Genomic DNA, 4,808 nt, shown 5'->3' on the forward strand with positions numbered 1-4,808 from the left:
ATTCTCATTTGTATTGCAGAATGAGCATTCTATTGAGTCAAATCTATCATCAAATCTTTGTATATAAGATTTGAAAAAGCCATGTCCTAGTTTCAGCTGTATTATAGATGAGAATATTTTCTTTTTATATTTAATTAAACAAGATTTCCACTTGGATTTTGTTTTAAATCTTGAATAATATATACTCTTCTTTTGTTTCTGCCAGCTTTCATTTCACTTGTCTAAACAAGATTCTTTTATTTTTCTCTTTATAAAAGATCAGGACACAATTTTTTAAATAGATCTGCTTAATTCTGCACTCTTTTTTACAGCTGAATCAGTCAATTCATTATCATGAATATTCATGTAAGCAGAAACTTAGTGTAGATGAATTATCAGCTTTGATATTCTTCTCTTTTGAATTTTCAAAACAGAGTTTAAGATCAGTTCAAGATTCATTTAATCATTATAAATCTGACTATTTCTAAGTCTTTTTAAAGCAGCTTGACTATCAGAGAATATTCATGCCTCTTTCAAACAATTTCCTCTTTTATGAGATTTTATTTCAATGAGTTTGAAAGCTTTTACTATTATAAATAGTTCAGCATCAAAGACTTCACATTCAGAGCCTAGATTTCAGAAATCTGAGATAAAATTAATATTATCTTCAGTATAAGCAATGTCTGCATCTAATCTATTCAAGTTCTCATTTTTTGAGTCATCTGAATTATCAGCTTTAATATTCTTCTCTTTTGAATTTTCAAAATAGAGTTTAAGATCAGTTCAAGATTCATTTAATCATTATAAATCTGACTATTTGTAAGTCTATAAGAGATTCAAGCTTTTCTCTCCAGAGAGATAACTTCTCATGATCAACTTTTTCAACACTACGGGCGCTAGTCACCCGCAGGATGCACCTTAAGCTAATTACATTTAACCCCCTATAATTAACTGACCACCGTGTCCGTCCTCTTGGGCCAGCCACTAATTTCCAGGGGTGTTAGTTAGTGGCTGCCACTGCCCACTTGATGGCATACACACCAAGCTTCCAGTTGCTGATCTCAGCCTCATTAGATGCTCATAGGCCTACCAATCAGCTGTCATGGCCTCGCCCCATGTTAGGGACTAATCATAGGCTTGATGACTGCAGTTCTCCCTGCCAGTATTAGGGCTTGACAGTGAGCTTGCAGGCTCGAGCCTATCAGAGTGCTCTGTCTAGGGCCTAGATGCGCGTCTAGGCCTGCTAGTCGGGTGGTTTTCAAAATCATTCCCTGTATTTGGGGGGGAGCTAGGCTCTGATGACAGCCCTAGTTAGGGACTTGCTTAAGTAGTGTATAACCACTACATTAGGCTTGACTCTACATTGTTAGAACCTTGACGGGTGCACAGTAGAATAGTGAGACATTGGCATTTCATGCTGGCCCTGGTGAGTGTTTGCAGGATCTTGCTTAACTAGTGACTTGGCTTGCAGTAGAGAGTTCTACCCCGCACCAAGCCTTACTAATTAGACTCAGCCTCTATTACATGGGGGCTTTCATGGGTAAGAAGTGGCAGGTGCCAGCGGTGGGATTCGAACCCACGCACCTCTAATGTGTGCGGCCTTGGTTACCAGTCTTATCAACTGGGCCACGCTGGCTCTGAGACTATTATATAATGTATAATATATTACAATATACTCAGGATTTTCATTTGCATTGCAGAATGACCATTCTGTTAAATCAAATCTATTATCAAGTCTTTGTATATAGAATTTGAAATAATCATGTTCTAGTTTCAGCTGAATTATAGATGAGAATATTTTCTTTTTATATTTAATTAAATAAGATTTTTACTTAGATTTTATCTCAAATCTTGAATAATGTATACTCTTCTTTTGTTTCTGTCAGCTTTTATTTCACTTATTTAAATAAGATTCTTTTATCTTTCTCTTTATAAAAGACCAGAACACTGTTTTTTGAATAGATCTGCTTAATTCTGAACTCTTTTTAGCTGCTGAATCAGTCAATTCATTGCCATGAATATATATATAAGCAGGAACTTAGTGTAAATGAATTATTCATTTTAATAATCTTCTTTTTTAAATCTTTATCACAGAATTTAAAATCAGTTCAAGATTCATTTAACTATTATAAATCTGACTATTTTTAAGTCTTTTCAAAGCAGCTTGACTATCAGAGAATATGTATATCTCTTTTAAGTTATTTTCTCTTTTATAAGATTTTATCTTAATAAGTGTAAAAGCTTTTACTATTATAAATAGTTCAGCATCAAAGACTTCAGATTCACAGCTCAAATTTCAGAAATCTGTGATGAAATTAATATTATCTTCAGTGTAAGCAATGTCTGCATCTAATCTGTTCAAACTCTTATTTTTTAAGTAATCTGAGTAAACCAGAATAGAGTCTTTTATATTAATTATAGACATCTTCTTCAAATGCTGTTCATATTCTCTCTCTTTAAATAGTTCACTTATTTGTAAGTCTATAAGAGATTTCAGCTTTTCTCTTCAGACAGATATCTTCTCATGATCAATTTTCTCAATATTTAATGAAGAAAATTGATTTTTAATCAGTGAACATAGTTTATACAGTTGAGAGAGCATTTTCTTTGAAGCACTATTCTTATTTCAATCAAGAAATCTACTTCAATCCAGTTCATTTTCTGTGTTAATTAATGAAAATGAAGAAGAGACTCTTTCTCTGATTATAAGATTTAAGCTCATCTTCATAACTCTCAGAGCATAGTTCATGCAGGCCTTTTTAAATCAGATCACAGAAGATAGAATTGAAGCTTTAATTTTTATTATTACTTCAATAGAAGATGATTTGAATACTCTCAGAATTCTTCTCAAAGCTCTGTTTTACAGACTTTGAAAGAGTTCAGTGAAATTATCTTGATTATTTCATCAAACTTGAACTTTATAATCAGTTACTGAGATGATACAGGCTATGTATAATTATCTTATAGTCTGAAAGAATAGATCTCTCTCAGTATTTAATAGTCTGATTACACTATTCAGTAGTCTCTCTGTCTTGATGATTCTTTATTGAATATGATATTTAAAATTCAACTTGAAGTTTAATCATACTTCTAGTTATTTAGTATTCAAACTGAGTTTAATCTCTTTATTCAAAAGAGTTAGACTTAGATTTTTCTCATTGAATCTTGAAAAAAAGTGAATTAACTCAGTTTTATTCATATCAAGTTGAATTAGATTGATATCTGCTCTAACAAAGATTTTCTTTACTACTTTCTCAATTACTTTTAAATTTTCTTTAATTGTCTTTGAACTGTAGACTAGATCAATATTATCTACATAACTTAAAGATCTCACTATTTTTATCTCTCTATTCTTGAATAGATATGCAGTGTATATTGCAAATAGAACTGATGAAATTAAAGATTCTTACAGTACTTCTATTTTTATCTCAGTCTTATCTTATTTCATTTCATCAAAGAATAGTTATATAATTCTTTTAGATATAAAACAGTTAATTCATTTTATTAGAGAAAGTGACAGTTTTAACATCTTCAAAGTTTGAATTATTTTAGACTTTGATACATGATTAAATGCATCTTTTATATTAATAAAAACTGCAGTTGAGATCAGGTCTTCATACTTTGCTATTTGAATATTATAAACAACTGAAAGAACAGTGTCAATTACAGAACATTGTTTTCTATCTTTCATTTATTCATTAAATAGAAGAGAATTACTAATACATCTTATAAAAGATAATTTAGCAGCTATTATCTTTTCTAGAATTTTTTCTAAACAGTTCAACAGAGATATTACTCTATATGACTTAGAAATTAAAGCTTTTCTATTAGATTTTACAAGAATTACTTCAGTAGCTTCTCTTCAGTATTCAGAATGATAATCATTTTTTAAGAGATTGAAAAAGAGCTTAAAATATTCATTTTTCAAGTAGAAATATATGTTTTGAATAATTAAGTGATTGATTGAATCAGGCCCTGCAGCAGTTTTAATTAAACTTGAGAATATAACTGACTCTAGTTTATCATATATAAGCTCAGATCATTCTCAGTTATTTTTATCAATATATTTATAAAGTGACATATTCTTCTCTTCTAAATATGATGAGTTTTGAAAGAGAATTCTTATAAAAGCTTAACACTTTTTCTCAAAAGAGTTCACTGTATATAATTCATTCTGAAATGCATATTCTAAGATTGCAAGCTTTGCTACACTTCTTATTTTAGTATAGTTGAAGACTTTAAACACTTCTTTTTCTTATACTTCTTTAAGAAATCTGTTTCAGCAGTCTGTTTTAGCTCTTTTAATATCTGAGAAATATTCATTTCAGATAGCTTTGAACTCTTTATCAGATATTAAGTTATTCTTTCAATCTCTCTTAGCAATGACTAATTGTTTTCTTTTAGAAGTGATATTCTCATTTCATCAAGATTTGAAATACTCAGAAGACTTTTTCTTTGAAATAGTTTCTCTAATACTTGTTAGAAGAATAGATGTAATCAGCTTTACTCTATTCTTAAGTATTTCATTTGAGATATCTTGACTCTGATTTCAATAGACCTTACTCTGCTTTTCAGATTTCATCTGTTTTACACTTTCTTTAACTGCTTTTTAATCAGTTTTTTCAAAGTTATACTGATTAGAGAGAAGAGGATTTTCAGTCATTTCTTTTTCACTCATTTTAATATCAAATTGAATGATCTTATGATCTGATTCTGAGGTCTTATTTGAATTAATAAATCAGTTTATAAGTCTTTTTTCAATTAGACTTTATAATATGAAAGTTAGATCTATAATAGATCTCTGGTTCATATCTTTTCTAAAGAATGTT

General features: G+C 29.9%; 1 non-coding gene across 1 annotated transcript; it reads right to left on the minus strand.

The window, feature by feature from the left end:
* Nucleotides 1-1,534: 1,534 nt before the first annotated feature.
* On the minus strand, nucleotides 1,535-1,615 carry BDBG_16434. The gene has a single exon. It is a non-coding gene; the product is annotated as a tRNA-Leu (tRNA).
* Nucleotides 1,616-4,808: the final 3,193 nt, after the last annotated feature.

This window comes from Blastomyces gilchristii, assembly GCF_000003855.2.
Source record: "Blastomyces gilchristii SLH14081 genomic scaffold supercont1.2, whole genome shotgun sequence".
Lineage (NCBI taxonomy): Eukaryota > Fungi > Ascomycota > Eurotiomycetes > Onygenales > Ajellomycetaceae > Blastomyces > Blastomyces gilchristii.